Source organism: Phyllostomus discolor, chromosome 3, assembly GCF_004126475.2.
Source record: "Phyllostomus discolor isolate MPI-MPIP mPhyDis1 chromosome 3, mPhyDis1.pri.v3, whole genome shotgun sequence".
NCBI lineage: Eukaryota > Metazoa > Chordata > Mammalia > Chiroptera > Phyllostomidae > Phyllostomus > Phyllostomus discolor.
The window spans coordinates 7,269,917-7,293,115 of NC_040905.2; positions in this window are offsets into that span (position 1 = coordinate 7,269,917).

Genomic DNA, 23,199 nt, shown 5'->3' on the forward strand with positions numbered 1-23,199 from the left:
AGGGCGATCATCGGGGTGATGAATGGATTGTGCAGCGGCTCTCATGAAAAGGTAGAGAAAACCAGAAAATGCCTGCAAATGTTTGCTATGCCAAATTAAAAATATGGGTGCCCTTCCACATCTTATTTATTTATTTTTCTTTTTCACTATTTTTAATTTTGTTCAACTACAGTTTGTGTTTAATATTACTTTGCATTAGTTTGGGTGTATAACACGGTGGTTAGATAATCATACACTTTGCAGAGTATTCCCCATTATTATTCCCAGCACCCACCTGGCACCACACATAGTTGCTACAATATTATTGACTATATTCCCCCTGCTGTGCTCTACATCCCCGTGACTGTTCTGTAACTGCCAATCTGTGCTTCTTAATCACTGCACCCAGTTCTCCTGCACCCCTCCCTCCGTCAACCCTCAGTCTGTTCTCTGTGTCGATGAGTCTGTTTCTGTTTTATTTGTCTATTTATGTTGTTCTTTCCAGTCCATGTATTAGTAAAATCATATGGTGTTTGTCTTTCTCTCTTCCTTATTTTACTTTTTTAAAAAGATTTTATTTACTTATTTTTAGAGAAGGAAGGGAGGGAGAAAGAGAGAGAGAGAGAAACATCAATGTGTGGTTGCTGGGGTCCATGGCCTGCAACCCAGGCATGTGCCCTGACTGGGAATCGAACCTGCGATGCCTTGGTTCACAGCCCGAGCTCAATCCACTGAGCTACGCCAGCCGGGGGCTCCTTATTTTACTTTTTCATTTTCTGTTTTTAAATTTTATTTTTGCCATTTTCGTTATTAAAATTTTTTATTGTTTATTCTGTTACAGTTGTTCCCCCCTTTTCTCCCTTTTTCCCCCTCCACCCAGCCCCACCCTCGCCACTCCCCAAGCCGGTCCCCACATTGTTGTTCACGTCCAGGGGTTGCGAATAAATGTTCTTTGGTTACTCCCTTCACTGTCTTTCATCCCATTTCCCCCACCTCCATCCTGGCAGCTGTCAGTCTTATGTCTCTAAGTCGTATGTATCTAAGCTTCTGTTACCATTTTGTTTGTTTATTGTATTCATTAGATTCCACATGCAAGGGAGATTGTGAAGTGTTTTCCTTTCACTGACTGGTTTAATTCACTTAGCATCATTTCTCCAGGTCCATCCATGCTGTTGCAAAATGTAAGAGGTTCTTCTTTTTCACTACTGGGTAGTATTCCACTGTGTAAATGTAGCACTGCTTTTCTCATACACTCATCCACTGATGGGCACCTAGGCTGCTTCCACACCTTGGCTGTTATAGATGGCACTGCCGTAAACACAGGGGTGCATATATATATTTTTTATTGCTGTTTCAGGATCCTTGGGATATACTCCAAAGTAGACTCTCTGGGTCAAGGGGAGTTCCATTTTTAATTGTTTAAGAACACTCCACAGTGTTTTCCACAGCGGCTGCACCAGCCTGCATTCCCACCAACAGTGCACTAGGGTTCCCTTTCCTCCACATCCTCTCCAACACTTGTTGTTTGTTGCTTTGTTTATGATGGCCATTCTGACAGGTGTCAGGTGATTTCTCATTGTGGTTTTCTTTTTTTTGTAAGATTTATTTATTTATTTCTAGAGAGGGGAAGGGAGGGAGAAAGAGAGAGAAACATTAATGTGTGGTTGCCTCTCATGTGGCCCTCAACCCAGGCATGTGCCCTGACTGGGAATCGAACCTGCAATGCTTTGGTTCGCAGCCCGAGCTCAATCCACTGAGCTCCGCCAGCCAGGACTCATTGTGGTTTTCATCATATGCATCGTATGCATCTCTCTGATGATTACTGATGTCGAGCATTTTGTTCACATGTCTGTGGGCCCTCTGAATGTCCTCTTTGGAGAGCTGTCTATTCAGGTCTTTTGCCCATTTCTTAATGGGGTTGTTTGTCTTCCTGGCACTGAATTGTATTCGTTCTTTGCACATTTTGGAGATGAAACCCTTGTCAGATATGTCCCTGGGGAAAATGCTCTCCCATACAGTGGGTTCCCTACTTGTCTTGCTGCTGTTTTCTTTAGCTGTACCGAAGCTTTTTAATGGGATGTAGTCCCCTTTGTTTAGCCAATATGTTTCCCTTCCTTATTTTAAAGCCGATAAAATGAATGCGTTTATTTATATACCTTCCCTCCGGAGCAGGAATTCTGGAATGAAACTGGCAAAGGCAAGGACCAGGGGCCCCCGTCGCCGACTCCGCCTCCTCGGCTCGCCCACAGGTCGCGCGGCCGCTTCAAACGAGTCTCCGCTCCTCCTCTGCTGTGCTCCTGCCGGCTCAATTAGAGGGGCCGGCCTGGCCTCTCTCGGCTGGCCCTGTGGGAATCCCCTTTGATATCGGTGGAGATTCTGAGGCTGAACAAGAGAACACAACGAGAAACTGGCTGCAGCCGGGATATTTGATCTCAGAGTTGGGTCACGGTGAGAGCAGACACCGCCTGCGAGGGCAGTTTCAGGCCCGCTGTGACAGTCAGTCTCCACCAGGCCGGCTGTGGTTGAGCACAGGCGATCGCTGCGGCTAAACCTTGAATGACATCCTGTGCGTCAGCGACGAGCACGCCTGGCGAGCCCGGAGTGCGGAGGCTCCAGCCAGGCCTGACTTCTAAAGCAGGGGGCTCGCTCCGCCTCTCCCTGCGGGCTGCCTGCAGAGAGCGCTGCGGAGAGCCCCTGGGCTGTGCAACAGACCCCCGAACCTGCCGGTGACTACAACCTTCCCATGGCTTCAGGCCCACCTGTTCTTACCCCCAGTGCTGCTTCTCACTTAGACCCTGAGTGTGCCGGCCTTCATCCTACCGTCTACTCTAGCCGAAAGAGAAGAAATGAAGATGGAGAGACATGGAGCCATGAAGATGGGCCCCAGGGCAGAAGGAAGGGTGGTACACAGGGCAGGTATCTGAGTGGCTTGTACCTGGGCAAAAGCAAGTCTTGAAAGGAGGCCCCCTGCAAAACAAAAGACGCTTTTCTTTCCTTTGCGCTCTTGACCTCAGACAACCCGGTTTCCCTCAGGACAGCCTCTGCCTTCACCCACTGACGTACACTCCAGATTGAGTCCGCTTCCTCTAGTGCTTGGAGCCCAATTATGGGGAAAATCAGGAGCGCTCGGTGGAAAAGCAGGTGCCTACCCCTCAGAGAGCATCATGGCCTGCTGTCCCCTCCTCCTGTGCTAATAAGGGACCATGACACTATACACAGAGCCAGCCCCTCTTTTGGGGGTACTTTAGTGGGGTGCAATAATGGTACAGAATATGGAAAAAGGAAGGAATCTGCTAAAGTAGATCCATCTCTTCATCTCTGTTTGGTCCAACTTTTCAGAAGCAAGAAGAGCGAAATATGAGAGAAGTAAAAAGATATTGCATTTGCCGTAAAAAATTAAGGAAACCATTACACTGGAATCGGTGCTCAGTCCTTAGAAGTGAGCCATGGGGTGCAATGACGGACACTCAGAGACCCCACATAAAAAGGTGTTAGAGGGAAGCAGCTAATGAAGGTCAACTTTAACCTGGGTTTGTGAACAGGCAAGGTGCCTCACCTCCCCAAAAAGGGAACTTCGGAAGTATTTCTGGCTCTCTTGGGCTGGGAGGATTTGAGCTTTGCCTAAATCTAGTGGCATTAGCAACAGTCGGGTTGCGTCACTTGGAACTACTGCCAGGGGATGACAAAGGCCATCTCCAGGGTGGTCTGCAAGATTCTGTTGGCAATGGCATGCTGCTCTGTGTGATGCACCTGAGTTGTTTTCCCTTCCAAAACGTAGCCCCGCTGGGACAGAGCTGAAGGAATAAACTCCTTTCTCTGGGGAACGCTTCAGGTCCGACGCCTTCCTGAACCATGTGTTGTTGCTGGCAGGATTGCCTGGGAGCATTAACGCATGACTCACAGCATTTAAAACAAGGCCGGGGTGTGGGGTTCCATTTTTACCTGTTGTGCCGTCTGCACCTCTGAGGGCTTCCCAAAGAAGACCGATTCGGTGTGGGTGGTTCCAGCCCCACCCAAGGGAGGCATGTGATGTCTATTAGCAGGGAGTCATAGCACTAGGTGACTTTTGTGAAAATAGGTAGGAAAACAGTCTTAACTTTTTTAAAACACAGAAAAATGTCATACCATTGTTTTCTGACTTGATTTTTATTCCCCATACTGTGTTGGAACCAGGAGAATGTGAGCACAAGCCACGTGGGGACGAGAGCAAAGCCTGGGTGCAGAATGGACCTGAGTGTGTGACCCAGGCCCAGAATCCGTGGGGAAACAGCAAGTCTCCCGGAGCTGGAGCAGGGGCATCCCATTCACGGAGGAGGCACAGCAGTGGGGAAAGCTTAGGCTGTGCTTGAACACTCCGAGGTCAGGTGGACATAGGCATGGCTTTGGACATGAGACCGTGGTGTTGCCAAAAACAGGGGGGGGGCAAAGACAATATACTATTACCCCAAGGAATGCCCCCAGGTTCGTTATGTCTGCCACCAGAGGAAAGACATCTCTCAATGCCAGAGATTTGTGAAAAGGAAAGGAAATGTTTATTTAATGCTGTACAGACTTAAAGTAGTGACCTCATGTCTTCATCAAAATCCCAAAGTCCCTTAAAACACCCACAAACACACACAGTCCTTCCTTACCCCTTTGCCCAGTCTGGGGTACAGTATCTCAGGAAAAGAAATAGAAGTCCGTGGCTCAGGCAGCCCCCGGTTCTTCCCAGTGATCCGTCTCAGCTGGTAGGCCTCCCTCGGTTCCCAGCACCATCATCTGTGTCTCCAGGATCTCTGCTAAAGCCGGATGGTGGTTCCCCTTCTAAAGCTGCAGGGGTCCCCACTCTGCCAAAGCCGTGTGGCTCTCCTTTCTATTGCCACAGCCACATGGTCCTCTCCGCACAATGGCTGCGGGGGTCCCCACTCTGTAAAAGTCTCGTGGTGGTTCTCCCTCCAATGGCTGTGAGAAGGGGGGTTGCCACTTTGCCAAAGCCAAGTGGTGGTTCTCTGCTAAAGCTGCATGGTGATTTTCTCTCGCAGGGCTGCAGGAGTCCCCACTCTGCTAAAGACTGAGTGGTTCTCTCCTCAATGGGTGCCGCATCTGGGTTTAAATCTCCGTGCCAATCTTCCTCTGCAGCCCCATTTTTGACTCCGCCCACAATTGGCTACACTTGCCAGCACTCTCATGTCCTTCCAGCTTTACTGGGCTGCCATCGTGAGTCTGGGCAGGTGTGGCTCTATAGCATGGAGCCAATCTTCTCCAAGCTCCCACGCAGGCACTGTAACTCAGGGGACCTGCTCCCCAGGTACATCTTGGTGAGGAAGTTACTTCCATTCCCCTGGCTCAGAGCATGACAACAACTATTTAACATATCTATGCAACCAGTTAAAGGTTATAGATGTGTTAAATGACCACACCAGAGGTTAGCTGCAAAGCTGTTGCTATGCAAAACAGCTCTCAATGGCCCTGCTCTATGTGTCCCTTCCCCCAACCCACACCTGTGGTGTGGCGCGGGTGGTGGGGAGGGGGGCGGGGAGTGAGGACATCCTAATATTTCCTGAACACCTTGAGTTCTGGACCGCATTTCAAATCCCTATTTGGGCCCACCCCTTCCTTGGCTGCACCCTGTTACAGTGGGAGGGGTAAGACACTGTTCTCTGGTGAAGCCCATCAACCAGATCCCCCGTGCGGGGGGTGGGGCTGCTGAGAGCCTCCACGAACTGTCGGGGTCCTTCCCCAGGTTCCGCCCCCCGCGCCTCTCGCCTGCTCTCCGTGCGCTCCTGTCGTGTGGCTGCCCCATCTTGTAGCATCAGGGCAGGGGTGCATCCGAGCCAAAGAAGCCTTTCCACGCGCATGCGATGCCAAGGCTGGGATTAAGGTGAAATAAGTGCGGTGAGTCATGCAAAGGCAGGATCAGATCTTGCCTTTATTTAACTTTATATTTTATTCATCAGGGGCTTGGGGGGGATTGCTTTTCTAAAAATACTGCCTGAAATATTTTATCTTAATTACTGAGTTTTATGGAACACCCTTAAATTTTGTGCCTTGTGTCACCTTAATTCCATGTTCTGACCCTTGCTTTGGTTGAAGGTGTGATTTAAATAGCCCCAGCCCAGACTGGTGTGTCTTCAGTGGGTGCTCATGGGGTTTAGGGAATTGTGTCTCCAGGTGGTGTGAGACAGCGGTTTCCTGTCCCGGGACCTAGGTGAGATGGTAGGAAATGAGTACAGTTCTGTGGCTGTGGTGTCTATTAATCACTGGGCATCACCTAAAGGGCATTGTTTTTTACACCTGAAGTTTAATTAAGATCAGCTGAATTTCTTTAAAAGTAGAAATCAAGCCCAGTCACATTTCAATTTAGCACTGGAAAAAAAAAAAAAAAAGAAAAGAATGCATTGCACTTGGATTGGATTGAAAAGAAGCCAGCAAATGAATCCATTTGCTTGGTTTGGCAATGAAAAAGCCTTTTTTGAGACATAAACATGATAAATGGCTCAAAATTAATATAAGAACTCTTTTAAATGAGTTTGCAGCTAATAAAACAGAGACGCAGCAGCAAGGATTTCTGTGGAGAAATAGAAATTCTATCCTACCGGGGGGAGGCAGCGTAGAATCACTCCTTGCTGTGCAGCCGGTGTCCTGGCCCCACGGTGGTCGGTCACCACCAGGCCTTCCCAGGACTGGGACAAGGGCGCACGCAGTCAAGGTGTTTCTTTTCTGGCAATAATCTGCTACCTTTTCTATGTCCCCTACCCCGCCTGCACCCTGTCTTCATGACCTTATGCACTCTCGCCAGCCGCCTGTGCTCCCGGCGTTGCCCTGCCCTGCCTGTCTCTCCCCAGGCCAGCCAGGACTGCCTGCGGCTGTGGGTAAGAGGAACCCCGCTCTGCTGGTTTGATCAGATACAGGTCAGCTTTCTCATGTTCAAAGGCAGGGAGTTCGTGGCTGGTAGGGACTGTTTTAATTCCGGGCCTCTTGTCCCCCTGAGGGAACTTGGACGACTGAAAAGGGGGAGGAAATGACTACCCGTTAGACAAATCTTATTTCTGCCCCACACTCCACTGAATCTGACTGTTCAATGATCTGCTCTTAAAACAGTTCGTTTAGTCCCTAACAGGCATCATAAAGTCTGTTCTACATGCTCTAAAGTACATCATATCGTGTAATCCTTCCAGCACCCTTGTAGTCATATTGCTTTCGTTTCACAGCTCGAGCATCGGAAACCTAGTGAAGTTAAGTGGCTTTCATAATGCACGGTAGAGCAAGAATTCAAAGCCCGGTGGTTGGCTGTAAGTCTAATGCTCTTTCTATCAGATTAGTGTGGTAAACAGATCTGTGACATTACATGTATGATCTTTAGGGTAATGGACAGAATTTTATGTTCTTCTTTAGTGGTCAATATTTGTATCAGAGGAATGATTCAGTCACGGGGCTTGCGAACTGGAGAGTTTTTGAGTAGGCAGAATATAGCTCTCTGCTGATGGCAGAGGCCTTGGAAAGAATACTAAAATCGGTTTTGTGGGGATGCTGACACACACTTTTTTGGCGGACCAGCATGAGTCAGAACCAAGTGGAGTGTTTAAAAGCATCATTTACTCAGTCCTTAGTTAAACCTGCAACTTCTGATAAGTTACATGGTCCAACTGATAGTAGAAAGAAAATGCTTTTATAATGAGCTGTTCACAGACTCAGAAATTGGGAGGCATTATATGCTAAGTGAAATAAGCCAGAGAGAGAAAAGCAAAATCGCGTGGTTTCACTTATATGTGGAATCTTAAGAAAGAAAGGAAGGAAGGAAGAAAGTCCAATTCATAAAAACAGGGTAGAAAAGTGGTTGTCAGGGGAAAATGAGAGGTTTGTACGAGGCTACAAACTTTCAGTTACAGGGTGGGCAAGGGCTGGGGACCTGGTGTGCACCATGGTGACTGTGGCACAGCACTGTGCCGCACAGCTGAGATTAGCCGAGAGAGGAGAACTCGGGTGTTCTCACCAAACAAACCCCGAAATGTAAATATGTGAGAGGGTGGATGTGGTAATTCCATGGGGTGACATGTGTATGTAGCATATCAAACCGTCACGTTGCACACTTTAAATGTCTTATCATTTTATTTGTCAATGATACTTCAGTGAAGCTGAATGATTTTTAAGAAAAAAAGAAAAGAACCTTTATTATGAAACCAATGATGTGAACTTGTTTTTAAAGATCTTTATATGCTATTCACTGTTATTTTGTAAATTACTTCAGTTTGTGGCATGCATGTCCTGATTTGTCCCAGATATGGGACCTGCAATTTTGGTATGTGGCTGGCCACCAGATAGCATGCCAAACCAGAGTCATATTCATGGGTAGGCCATGAGCTAGCACTTTCTCTCATTCTCTCTCTCTCTCCACACACACACACGTATGTAGATACACTTGTATGCATATGTGTATGTAGACATGTATCTATGCACAGATACACGTGTGTATATGTGTGTGTATCTGTACATACATATATGTGTATATGTGTGTGTATATCCTTTTATTAAAGCAATTAAGCCAAAATAAATATTACATACCCATTAGAGTGTGCACATTTTTAGAAGAATAAGTGTTTTGGAAAGAATTATTGAGATGGTCTTTATCTTACTGCTTATCGGAGGATATCAAGTTTGCCACACTAAGTCTCAGAGCACCTCATCCCTTCCTGGGGTTTATGTTGAATTTGGATGAACATCTTTCTAGCTGGGAAATAATATTTCACTTCCCTGCAACATGTTTCTGTTGAAGGGACTCAGCTATAAAATCTCAATGATATTTAGGTTTTATTTTTCCAAAGATGTTTAAGCATAGCATACATTTTTAAAGCAGACATATTACATAGTGTTTATCTTATGGTTTTTAGACTGATTTCAGTGACATTTTCAATTTGGATTTTATTGGTGATTTTTATAAAAATTTTTAGTGGATCAATATTACAAGGATAATACTTGTCCCTGAAGAAGGACAGACTTTTTAAAAATTACATTTCTGGTAAGAAACCAGAGTCAGTTTCATATTTTGATTGATCTTAGCAAATATTAGATTTCTTCACTTGAAATTTTGAGTCAAGTCTTATTATCAGAGGTACTCAGGTAATAACTTTCACTTCACCGTTTCAAATCTCATTTTTCTCTACTTTGCCACTGTGTTTTTTTCCTAATTATTGAAGTTACTGGGGTGACACTGGTTAACAGAATCACACAGGTGTCAGGTGCCCAAGTCCTCAGCACGTCATCTGTACACCATGTTGCCTGTTCACCACCCCGAGTCAGACTCCATCCATCACCATGCATCCCCCCCATCCCCTCCTCCACCCTTGTCCCCCCTAGATTACTTGTTTTCCTTTTTCAGACTTTCCAGCTAATTCCTCTGCTCTGTCCCTGCCCTCCCCGCCACACCCTACCACACAGCCTCGCTAGCTAATTCACCTGGCAGGGGTCCCTCTTTTCATGCCCCCCCACACACCTTCACCTCACGCCTGCTCTCTGGGTTGTTGTGCAGACTCCGGTGGCTCCCATGTTCTTGCCTGATGCCCAGTAACCAAATTGCATTAAATGCATCTTGGCTTTTCCCCCTCATGCTTTACTGAAGCAAAATTGTATGTATTTGAGATATACAACATGGTGTTTTGATAGACATGTAAATTGTGACATGATTATCACAATCAAGTTAATTAATACATCCATCATCTCACCTAGTTACCATCTGTGTGTGTGTGTGTGTGTGTGTGTGTGTGGTGAAAACATGTAAGATCTACTGTCTTGAAAAATTGCGAGTGTACAGTCCGGTATTATTAACTGTCCTCATCATGCTGTGTGTTAGGACTTGTTTATCTTGTAATTGGAGGTTCGTACCCTTTGGCTCATGTTTCCTCCTCACCCCCAGCCCCTGGCAGCCCTCACTCTGCTCTCTCTCTGAGTTTGACTCTTCGATTCTACACAGTAGTGACGTCACACGTATTTGTCTTTCTCTGTCTGGCTTACTTCACTTGGTGTAATGTCCTCCTGATTCATCCATGTCGATGCAAATGGCAGTATTTTTTCTTTTTATGGATGAATAATATTCCATTGTGTGTACTTTTTATCCATGTGTAAAATCTATTACTCTACAAGTACTTAGATTGTTTCCATATCTTGGCTACTGTGAAAAGTAGTGCAATAAAAATGATCACCTTCAAGACACCGATTTCATTTCCTTCGAATAGATACCCAGAAATGGGATGGCTGGGTCACACGGCAGTTCTGTTTTTCATTTTCTGAGGAACCTCCACACTGCTTCCCACGCTGGCTGCCCCGTTTACATTCTGCCACCTGCACACGAGGGTTCTCTTTCTCCACATCCTTGAAAAGCATCTTGGTTTCTCGTCCTTTGTTTTTGTAAGTTAAATTCAGAAATAAATAATGATGTATACCAATAAAGGATGGCTACATGTCCTTTAAAACAAGTTAAGAGAAGAAGGTGGGGACAAGTACCTGGAAACAGCGGTCCACCTAAGCAACGAGTCTTTTTCTTGCTCTGTAAATAGCTGGGACTTGAATCAACAGGGTGAGCTGCTCTTCCTGGATGCGGATGATTCTCAGAGAGGAACCTTGCTGACCGAGCGGAAGACAAGCTCCTGGTGACTCCCGGCGACTCCCGGCAGTAGTTGGAAGTGCATGTGGGGACGAGCGTGGGGGCGTTATTACATCAGACAGCAGATGGCGTGGTTTCACTGATGGTGCAAGGAGACCACGCACGTCCCCCTGAAGGGATTTTACTGCCGTTCTTCTGGGTTATGTTTTCCTAATTCAGAATATTTGTTACTTCCATAGAGGTAATGCTTAAATCAATGGTGCCACTTTGTTGTGCAACCATAACACAGCCTAGGCCTTCCCGTGTCCCTTGAGCTTAAGTTCAGCTCTCAGAACTGGCTTTAAGCAATTGCACTGCCTTGCAAAGCTTCTTTTCAGGCTGACTGGGATAAATAAATGACACGGACCTTGGTGGGTGGGCTTGTGCTGGGGGCTGCCGGCTTGTGTGGCTGTGCCCTTCTGCCACTGCTGACGGGGAGTCCTGCTTCTTCTTGGTACACTGGCTTCCTCAGTACACACTCAGGCAAAATCGTCCAAATGACCCTTTCCGGCCCACGTGGAGAAAGGCCAAGGAAGGACTCAAGTGGGTGCCTCTGCTCACCTTCCTTGAGTCTGAGATCCACATACACTCTCTAGGCATGGAAAGTGGATGCTATGTTTTTTGCAAAGTTTGCATGGAGAGTGGAAGGTTTTTTCCCAGGCTTGACCTGGAAAAGGTAATGGTCAGGGACAGGAAGTGTATTTATCCTATTTCCATAGTGAAGATCGATGGACTTGGGACCCAGGGGTACTGACAAATTAAAAGTCACACATGTAGCATGAAGATCAGTCCCGCATAGAGGACTGTTAATGAGAAGGTCCCAAGGACTTCCATGACGGAACAATGTGTGGGACCAATCATAGCCTGAACCCCAGTCTATTAAACCAATTAGGAGCCGTGGAGTACCAGAAGTAAAAGGAGAGAAGGGCTGATCACCCCATTCCTTAACTTTGGAGGCTCCTGGGCTCTCTGGAGGTTAGAAAGATATTCTAACAGCACAACCCCTTGATCCTAAATATCTCTAAAAAGAAAATAGGCCCGTCACTCTTAGTTAAGTGACAGTTGGGAAACTTTTACCATTTAACCAGTCGTTCTCTCTCCTGAAGGGATGTCATCTGCATGTAATCTCTGGATCAGTATTATATCAAGCAACTATTTTCTTAAAATTTCAGTGCACAGCTCCTAAGTTACGATTTCATACTGATAAAGAGTAAAGTTGTTGCAATCTTTTCTAATAGTACATTTATTATTATATTTATGAGTGAAATGTGTGAGAATCTAGCAGTTGGAACTGTGATGGTTAGTTTTATATGTCTACATGGCTGGACTGCAGGGTGCCCAGATATTTGGCCAAGCATTATTCTGAGTGCATCTCTGAGGGTGTTTCTGGATGAGATTCACATTTAAAGTGCAGAATGAGTGAAGCAGATTGCCCTCCCTTTTGTGGGTGGGCCTCGTCCAATCATTTGAAGGCCTGAATAGAACAAAGAAACCGAGAATTCCTCCTGCCAGGCTGCCTTTAACTGGGATATTGACTTTTCCCACACGTGGACGTGAACTGAGACATTGGCTTTTCCTGGGTCTCCAGCCTGCCAGCCTTCAGGTTGGAACTTGAGCATTGACTCACCGGGGTCTCCAGCTTGGCGGCTTGCCCTGCAGACCTTGGCTCCGTAACCACATCAACCAATTCCTTATAATCCGCACCCCCCATCTCTCCCTCTCTCCCTCCGTTCCTCTCTCCTACTGGTTCTGTTTCTCTGGAGAACCCTGCCTGAAACAGGAACCGAACCGTCGATCTCCATAGAAATATATTAACTTTCCCATTTATACTTCAGTGTTTCCGTTTAGATTCCTGGCTGCGGACAGATTCTCCATGGAGGTGTGGGAAACACCTAACAGGTGCAGCAGATCTCAGTCCTGACAGAGGTTCTGCCTCCAGCTTCCGGAAGTCCCCGACAGGAGCCCGCTGCAGTTGGGCAGACGGGGTGTGAAGTGTGTCACAGGGCCCTAGAGCACTCTCTGCCCATGGTCCAAAGGCCTAGAGATAATTCTTGGCCCCCTGGGACCTGTGGAAGGAACAGAGAAAAGAGGAGAGGAAGGACAAGGAGAGGGGGGAAGAAAGGGGTGCAGGAGAAGGGCATCCTGGGCCGTGTGACCTTGTTGGCAGTAGGATCCCAAACGGGCTGAAGTCCCCCAGAAAGGTCCGGGGGCTCTTCCCCTAGCTCGCCTCCAAATCTCTTCCTGCCAACAGCTCCTCTTGCCCTCTCCACTTTGGGGAGACGGAACAGGGCCTGGGAACCACAGTGAATGTTCAAATCCACAGTGAGAAGCCTTGGTTGGCGTAGCTCAGGGGATTGAGTGCGGTCTGCGAACCAAAGTGTCGCAGGTTCGATTCCCAGTCAGGGCACATGCCTGGGTTGCAGGCTATAACCCCCAGCAACGGCACATTGATGTTTCTCTCTCTCTCCCCGCTCCTTTCCCTCTCTAAAAATAAATAAAATCTAAAAAAAAATATTATCAGTTCCTGGAGAATTCGATATTGACTAGACCTGACTTCACGTGTATGTATACGTTGGCTGATCAAGCGGCATTTTTAATACTCTGCAGTCTGGGGATATCTTGAGGAACGTTGTGACCCGTTCAGTGGTAAACCGAGCACCCGTTTGGAAACAGGAACAGCCGGGCCCTCATTCAGCCTGTGTGGACACTCGGTCACCACCACTCCGTACAGCCGGGCGCACGTGCCCTTACAAACGACTGTGGCCCTGGACGAATGAGACCGAGGAGAGCATGGCTTGTCTGGAGGGTGGGGGGGCAGAGAGGGGGTGGACAGGGAAGAAGGGTGGGAGATGCCCTGGTCAGCGTCAAGTGTGAAGCTGAGTCCTTATATCTGCGATTTTACCGAATTATCAAACTCTCACCAAGCAAGTATTCTTACCCTCGCTCGATGGATCTAAAAATTTCCAGTTGCATTAAGCTGCCTGAAGTCACAGAGACGGCAGGTGGCAAACCCTGGATTTCAGCTCAGATGCAGAGCTCCAGGGGCTGTCCATGCCCCAGGGTCTGCCTCTCCCATGACGGGGGATGGTCTATAGGATTCAGAACCAGGAGGCTGAGAGCGGCCGCCCCATTCTGTACTCGCGGGCTCAGCTATTCCTTAACTAGTGGACAGGTCTTTTTCAACAGCACTCATCAGCGAATCTTGCCGGCTCTGGAAGTCCCCCACGTTTATCCACCGAAACACGCAGGGAACCCGATCGTTTAGGCAAGAAAACGGAAGTCCACCCATTGCTCTGTTTTAAAGTTGCTCTGCGTGACGAAGCTACCCCTGGATCCATGGCGGCTCTCGTACCGCTTACGGTCCCTGCGTTTGTTGTGCAGCTTTTTGAGCTCTTGGAGGTATAACCGGCACGAGTCACTTATTTACATTTGAACATTTGAAATTTCCTCTCTCACCTGCACTTGTGCAACCATAATCAAAACCAAGATAAAAAACATTCCACCCCCTTTGTCATCTCTCCCTCCCACCCTCGGCCACCTTAACATCCCCAGATCTCCTTCCTGTTAGTAGCGATTCGTTTTGTATCTTCTAGAATTTTTTTGTAAAGGGATCACGTAGGAGCAAGTGCACATGCTCGTTCTGAGGTTCATCCGTATGGTGTTCACCACTCACCTCTATGTGTAGTTCATTTCCCTTTTATTGTCCACCTTTGCAGACACGTCTTTATATGGACGTATTGTTTCACTTCATTATCACTACATACCTGGACGTGGAATGGGTTGGTCATATAGTCAGTATACTTCATTTTTAAAGACACCTTCCAAGTTTTCCAAAATGGTAGTGCCATTTTACATTCCTGTTGATGGCACACAAGAATTCCAGTTGCCTCACAGTCTTACCAAGTCTTGGTATTATCAGTATTTTTTTTTAAATTTTAGGCAGTTTAGCAGGGATGTAACAGTATCCCCTTGGGGTTTAAATTTGCACTTTTCTAGTAGCTAATGAGGTTCAACATTTTTCATATATTTGTGATTCAAATACCTTCCTCGGTGACAACACTTTTGCCCTCTTTAAAAAAAGTAGGTCATTTGTTTTCTTATTTTTGCATTTTTAACACATTCCTTGTATGTTCTGTACATAAGGTGCTTAGATATGTGACTTGCAAATATTTCCTCCACTATGTGAGTTGGCTTTTTATTCCCTTAACAGCGTCTTTTAATAAGCAGTCCTTAATTTTGATGACATTCAATTTATGATTATTTTTCTGTTCTGAATCATGCTTTTAGTGTTGCATCAAAGCAATCTTTGGCAAGCTCCAGGTCACAGTGATTTCCTTCTATTCTCTGGAAGTTCTACAGATTTGGGTTTTACATTTAAGGCTATAATCTCTCTTGAGTGAGTTTTTGTATGTGGTGTGAATACGGGTCCAAGTTCTTTTTCCATTCGCTCGCCTCTGTTACACAGTTGTGTCAACACCATTTGTTGAAAAGACTACTTTTCTCCACATTGTCTCGGCACATTTTCAAAAATCTATTGACCCTAAATATAAGGGTCTGTTTTTGAACTCTCTATTCTCTTCCATTTGTGTATTTGTCCTTTCTGATACCAGTGCCACACTGTCTCGATGGCTCCAGGCTTATAATGTCTTTACGTTAGGTTGTATTAGTCTTCCAAATTTCCCCCTTTTATTTACATTTCCATATGACTTTCAAAATCAGCGTGTGAATTTCTACAAAGAGCCTATTAGGATTTTAAGTGTAATTGCATCATTATGTTCATAGGTCATTTTAGGGAGAATTGGCATCTTCGCATTATTGAGTCTTATGATGCATAATGGTATTTCTCTCTCCTTTTTAAAGTTTTAAAAATACTTTTCCAGCAGTCTTTCATAATTTTTAGTATAAAGGACTTGCACATCTTGTCGGATACCTTCCTAAGTATTTTGTCTCATATTTTTGATGCTATTATACATCATATTGTTTTCAAATTTTAATTTCAAGATGTTCGTGATACACAGAAATTGAGTTGACTTTAGGGTATTGGGCATCTTGCTAAACTCACTGATTAATTCTAGTAACTTTTTTTCTGGATTCCCTAGGCTTTTCTATAGAGATGATTATATTGTCTATGAATAAAGAGAACCTCATTTTATAAGCTGAGTTGCTATTTATTTTTATTGTCTCACTAATTGGGCCAGAACCTTCAGCACAACGCTGAACAGAAGTGGTGACAGCAGGCACCCTCGAATTGTTCTTAATACCGGGGAGAAGACCTTTGGTCTTTCACAGTTGAGTATCACGTTAGAGGTAGTTTTTCTGTGTGTGAATGTCCTTTATTAGGTGGAGGAAGTTTGCTTTTATTGCTAGTATGCTGGGGATTTTTTATTAGTAATAGATGTTAGATTTTTGCCAAATACTTTTCCTGTGTCTTTTAGGATGATCATATGTTTCTTTGATTTTTTTTTAGTGTATTAGTACTGTGTTAAATTACACTGATTAATTTTCCATTCATTAAAGCAAACATGCATCCCTAGGCTAAATTTCACTTGGCCAGGATATATCATCCTTCTACTACATTGTTAGGTTCAATCTGGTAACATTTTGTTAAGAATTTTTGCATCTGTGTTCATGGAGGATATTGCTTTGTCATTTCACTACATTTAATGTCATTATAGACATGGTTGAGTTTAAATTTACTATCTTGTTACTTTGTTTTCTATTGGTCTCATCTTTATTTTTTCTCGAGTTATGCCTTTTTTGGATTGAGAAATATGAAGATAAATATGAAAATAGTCAAATAATTAAAAAATATTGATTGTAGCCCTGGCTGGCGTAGCTCAGTGGATTGAGCATGGGCTGTGAACCAAAGTGTCACAGGTTCGATTCCCAGCCAGGGCACATGCCTGGGTTGCAGGCCATGACCCCCAGTAACTGCACATTGATGTTTCTCTCTCTCTCTTTCTCCCTCCCTTCCCTCTCTAAAAATAAATGAATAAAATCTTAAAAAAAATAGATCCTTATTTAAAAAAATATTGATTGTGAGATGGGGAAAAGTCTAGCAGAAGCCTGCTGTTTTTATTAATGTAATATTTTAAATAATAATAATAATAGTAACAATAATAATAATATGATTCCCCCACAGACCCCTTACTCTACACCAGATGTGGTTCTGCATTAACTTGTTATAACAGAACCACAGACTGGGTGGCACACACAACAGAAACGTATTTTCTCGAAGTCCTGGAGGCTAGGTGTTGGCAGGGTCGGACGCTTCTGAGGGTCTCTCTCCCTGGCTCTAGGTGGCCGTCCCCTTTGCGTGTCCTCACTTGGTCTTCCCTACGTGTGTGTGTCCTAAACTTCTCTTCTTATGAAGACCCCATTTCGTTAGCGTGAGGGCTCACCCATTGGACCTCACTGGACCTTCATGATCCCTTTAAAATCCCTGTCTCCAGATACAGTCACTTTCTGAGGTGCTGGGGGTAAGGACTCCAACGTGTGAATTTGGAGGGAGAGGAAGGCGGAGACAAAATCCGGCCTGTGGGTGAAATCTCACGATGCCCCGTGGAACAGGTGCCACTGTCATTCTTGTTCACAGATGAGAAACGGGGACAGGAAGCAGCTGGGTAGCCGGCCTGTGGTCACAGAGCTGGGAGCGGCTCAACCACAGTTCGTACCAGGCAGCCTGGTTCAGTCTGTGCTCTTACCCCCAGAACTAGACCGTGTCTGCTATTTGATGTGTACATGCTCTGCACGCTGATTTGATACAAATAGAAAGGAGTGACAGTATAGCAGGGTTTAAACGATGTTGTTTACCCAGGGCCAGTCCAGAAACTGGAAAAATGCTTGCTGATCTTACTCTCCAAGGCCGGGGGCCTCAGGCATCTGAGATCATGCCTACCCTTGTCTTGCATCAACTTTTAAAAAGCTTTCTTTGGCTGTGACCCCCCCCCCCCCCCCCCGCCCCTGCCCCCGCAGGAGATGGTATCAGTAGAGTCTCTTTCTTCCTTTGCTACCTGGGAGCAATGGGCTTTTGGATGGTGCTTCCTCAGTGTGTACCTCCTGGTAGATTAGGGGCGTCTAATCTTCACATTGTTTTCAGGGACAATCCTGAAGGGCGGTAACCATAGTTACCTTATATCCAAGCTGCTTGAAGTGACTTGCTCAATGGAAAGCCTGAAGGGAAACTAGAAGCTTCCATTTGTGAGGGAGTGGAAAAGGAAATTGAAAAGAAGGGAAGGAGGGGAGAAGCTGCAGCAGCTGGGGAGGGCGGGAAGAGAGGGGGGAGGGTACAGGAGCACAGCCATCAGCTGAGCGGACTGGCCTTCAAGTGAGGAAAAAGTCACCAGGACTCTCCTCACTGAATCCCACTGCTGTTGTGGGGGTTCTGTGCTGTGTGGTCTTCATGACGTTTCTAGTTTTTCCCTTCTCTTTCCTTTCAACCTTCTTTATTTTTTCTTACGTTTTGACCTCCTGTACCCATGTGTCCCACACCTCACGCCTTGCCTCTGGCAACCACTAATCTGTTTTCTGCCTCTGTGAGCTTGGTTTTTGTTGGTGGTGGTTGTTTGTTTGTTTGTTTGTTTTTACATTCCACGGGAAAGGAAGATAATAGGGTACTTGTCTTTTTGTGTCTGACTTTTTCACTAGCATAATGCCATTGTGGTCCATCCATGTTGTCGCAAATGACAAGGTTTCATTCTTTTTTTTAAAAAATAATTGAATTATCTACGTAGCACAATTTCTCTACCCATTTCTCCATTTATGGGCACTTCAGTTGCTTTCACATCTTGGCTATTGTAAATGATTTTGTGCTGGACATGGCGGTGCGTGTAGTTTTCCAAGTTAGTGTTTTTGTTTACTCTGGATAAATACCCAGAAGTGAAATTGCTGGATGATATGGTAGTCTATTTTTAATTTTCTGAGGGATCTCCATACTGTTTTCCATAGTGGCTGCACCAACTCACATTCCCACTGGTGGTGAACGAGGGTCCTTGTCTTCACCTCCCCATCAATGCTTGCTATTTCCTGTCTTTGTTTGGATATTCTAACGGGGGTAAGGTGATATTTCACTGTAGTTTTTATTTGCATTTCTCTGATGGTTAATGATGTTGAGCCTCTTTTCATGTACTTGTTGGCCATCTGTCTGTCTTCTTTAGAAAAATGTCTGTTTAGATCTGCCCATTTTTAATTGGATTGTTTGGCTTATTTCTCTTGATTGTATGAGTTCTTTATATGTTGAGTATATGATTTTCAAATATTTTGTCCCACGAAGGAGGTTGCCTTTGCATTTTGTTGATGGTTTTCTGTGCTGTAATTTTTATTTTGCTGTGCTTTTTTAGAAGCTATTTAATTGGTTGTCGTTCTACTGGTTTATATCGGCTTGTACTGCAGTTAGGATTTCTTATTTCTTAGCTAGGATTTCTTATTCTAACATGTCTACTCACATGAACTGGTTACCATTCCCACTGCCCATGACTTTTGCAAAGGTAGAATAATGATTATTGCTTTGTATTGACTCACCCAGCATTTGACACGTGATTTGTGTCTTATTCTTTCTTCCTTGTGCAAGGGACGGGAGAATGGGTAAAAAGCAGCAGACCTCCTACCACCTCTGAATGACTCTGGTCGTATCTCCGTGGAATCCTTTAAACCAAGGACGTAAGTAATTATAGGAACAGGAAAAGAACAAAGCCACTGACAAGAACTCAGAGGAACAAGTGCTGAAGTACAGAACAGCCTAAAACGCCTTTGGACCGCTCCTCCCTTAGCGAACGCCATCTGCTACCGCACACAGAAATTCAGAGGTCTCTGGGTCGTAGCTGCAGTAATAGAGGTGCCAGATGGAACTGCCTTGGCAGCTGTATTTCATGGCCTGAAGAGTTCTAAGGAGATGCAGCGAAAATAATCAAAGTGAGATGGTTCTGGGAAGGTGCTGCCCGTGGTCCTACACCCCTTTGCCTGTTCTCTGCCCTTTGGCGCCCTGTGCAGCCGACACACCTCAGATCCACTCGATGCCTCATGGAGACTGTACACTTGGGGTGTAAACCGCTTTACTGCAACACCACTGGTGCCTGGGCTGGAGTGGGCCGCTCTGTACCCATGACACGTCATTCCAGAAACCACCATGAATTTACCACCTACCGTCCAAAGAACGGTCTTTTTGAACCACTCACATCTGCCCAAAGCTAACTCTGGGCCATGTCTCTGACCCATGGACCCCCTTTCTCGAACTGTACAATTCTATAGAGTGCTTCTGCACTTTTTTCCTACCACTCTTTCTTTAGGTCTTGAGGGCTGTCGTATATATATACCTTCCGGGACTCTGAGCAGGCTTGTACTCTCTGGATTTGCACCGATTAGAGCTGGCCTGTCAATCAATGTATCCCCTTGTCATTCCTTGTCTTGTTGGAGCAGGCTGCCACGCATGCCCTCAGACATGAGAGGGTTTCTTATTTCAATGCCCTATTCGGATTCCACATCAAACACAGTCATTCTAGTGGCGTTAATCTTGTTGACCAGAAAGGTGGTGCTGCCTATATTCATTATGTCCCAGACTTTAATTGTGTAAGTTTCCCCATTCATAAACTGGTTGACAATTAGGTGCTATGGGCTAGGGAGCATGATATAAAAGTTATGCATCCCAACAGCCCTGCAAGAGTTGGGGGGAACTGGCTCATGAGAGCTGATTCTAAATATGCAAGGATTTTCAAGCCAGTTGTTGAAGCCAGTGATGGCTTGAAGTCAGCCACTGCGGGAATACTCACACCGCGGAAACTGGCAAACACTACCGATCTGACCTTCCCACTCCTGGACAGATGGTTTGCCAGCGCGTCCTCTGAGGCGCGGATACAATGTCTGTGTGTGTGTGTACGAGTGAGGAAGGGGAAGTCTGAAGGGAGGTGTGTTCTCCCATTTCCCCGAAAGAAAAAAGTTTGTAAACACGGCAGTCCAAAGTACAAGAAAGATCAGAAATGCGAATTCAGAAACATAAGGCACAGTTCTATTTGTTCTCATAAGTGTAAACATTTTTAAAATTTTAATGAGATACAAATTTTTATGAATACGACTGCTGCACCCCAGTGATCTGTGCTTCCTTAAACACAGGCAAAAATTCACGGGGTCCCCGAACGCAGTGTGCTTGCCACTGAGTCTGGGTAGGACAGCTGCTGACCAGCTGGCCTCATGCTCTGAGAACGGAAGGGCTATAATACAGGTCTGCACTTTCTCTGGCCTCGTTGTGAACCCCTTTGAGGTTCATATCACACAAAGCAGGGCTTTGTTTTTCAAGAGGCTGGGGAAGGTTTCCTGACATCAAAGAAACGTTGGTACCAATAACTTTCAATGCAAAAGTGTGTTCTCCAAAGTCTCTTTCCTGGCTCCGGTCCCAGTGGTTTAACAAGTGCTGACATTTGAAGCCTGTTGTGATGTGAACTTTAGCCTTTCCATTGCAATTTGTATTCCCAGCGAGCTGCCTTTCCTTTCAATTATCTTTCTCTGTCTCCTTTAGTACATCAGCCTCTCTCCAGAGCCCGTGCTGCAGCTTACAGAGTGTGTCACTGAGATTTCCTTGGTAGCAGACACTAAGAACAAACATATGGTTCTAAGCTTGATGCACAAACCCTGCAATTAACAATTCATTGGATGCTTTGGCAACTAGTTCCCAACGTGCCAAAAGTTCTGTGATTTTCTATGGACTCATAAGCTCCAGGAGCCACAGCTGCTTGTCCCACACCACTAATGGACTATTAAGAATGAGAGTGAAAAAGTAAGTGTAACACTTACCAAAATGCAAATCTCGTGCCACCAGCTCAAACCATGCCCAGGATATAAAGGGCAAAGGGAGCGGAAAAGGTAAACAGTGTGAAGTTAGTCTCCCTCGAAGCCCAAGTTTTGCTTTCTCGCCTTGCCCTTTTTAAAAGCTAGTTGACCTAGACATTTCATCTACTGTGTCCCTTATTTTTTTAAGAATTACATCTTGAATGTATTAATTTGCACTATAATTTTCTCTTTCCTAATTCATTAATTTTGCTTCTACCTCTATTAAATTCTTTTTTTTTTGTTTTCTTTGGTTTCTTTGGTTTATTTTATTGTTGAATACTTATTTCACCAACTGTGGTCTTTTTTCTTCATTGGTATAAAGATTTAGAGATATGAATGTAACTTTAGTGGTATTCTTTAGTTCTATTTTCAATATTATTACCTTATAGGTATTCTGCAATTTCAGCTTTGATTTTCTTTGGTCTACAAATAAATTTTAAATGAACATAATAGATACTTTCCAATCCTTGGTAGGAATTCCCAGCTTTAACTTGAGGAAGTAGTAACTGGCGTGTATTCAGTGTTTACTATGGAACAGGCACTCTGCCCAATGCTTTACATGCATTATATTGCTTAACCTTCAAACCAAGCCTTTGCAATAGTTACTATTACATAGTTTGTTATAAATGTACCCTTTCCCCAATATTAAAAATAAAGAGGCGTAGGAAACGTAAAGAACTTGACCAAGATCACAACCTAGTAAGCTGTAAAACCAAGATTGAAACTGCGCCGTTTGGAGCCGGGAGCTGCGGTCTTGGAATGGTTGAAGGATGAGGGCGTCTGTGGATCTGACGTACCTGCCAGGAAGCTGGCTGCTTCCTTAATTAAAGGAGCTCAAGGCTGCTGCTTGGGGCGAGCCTCTGTGCTGTGTCCCTTTCAGATGCGTCACATTCTCAATCAGCAGGAACAAGGAATGCTCCTCGGATCGTTTTGCCCAAATGATCTCCCACTTAGAGTCATTAATCGCCATGAGTACCCTGCCTCGTGCTCTGCAAATTTGGAGAATTGACATCTTTGCTTAGGAGGGCCGCGGGAGCGGTATTCACAGCTACCGGTGCCTTGTCCCACTGTCAGCTGGAGAAAGGGGCATTGATAAGTATTTCAGGAGCATCTTCTTCCTCAGTGCTTTTCAAACGTGACTGCGCATCGGGGCCACCTGGGAGCTTTAAAATGTCTCGGTGCCTACACCTCCTTCCAGACCAATTAGATCAGAGGCCTCTGGAGGTGGGGCGGGCAGCAGCTGGTGTTCGAAACCGTGATGTCTTTGATAACGGCAGTGTTTGTACTTTTTCTTTCTGAAAAACAAATGCTTTCATTCAACTGTTCAGTGAGCGAGTACTTATTTTTAAAGTAATTGTTCTCTCTCCCAAACACAGAAGTAGTGCACCTTCATCGCATAAAATTTGAAGAATCACAAAAAGCTGCAGACCACCGAAATATCAATTAGTAAAGTAAGGATTAAAGTATGGGTCTATTCATTCTTATTAAGCCCACGCTGATCATGTACTTATATAAGCTTATAATGCTTCACTGTGGCAAGGGCCAGGCAGGAAAATGCAGAGCTACTGGAATATATAGCAGAAAAACCTTTCAGTCTGGCAATCAGAATAGGTTTCCTGCAAAACTTAAACTGTGAATTGAGAACTGAGGTTTGCAGAATAAGGAAAGAGGAGAAATGAATTAGCAAGGTTAGATGGGGAAAGCCCTTGAATACAAAGGGGGTAGCGTGGCACGGGGCCATGGGGTGGTGGGGAGCGGAGCTCCTCCTACCACTAGAGACCAGGGTA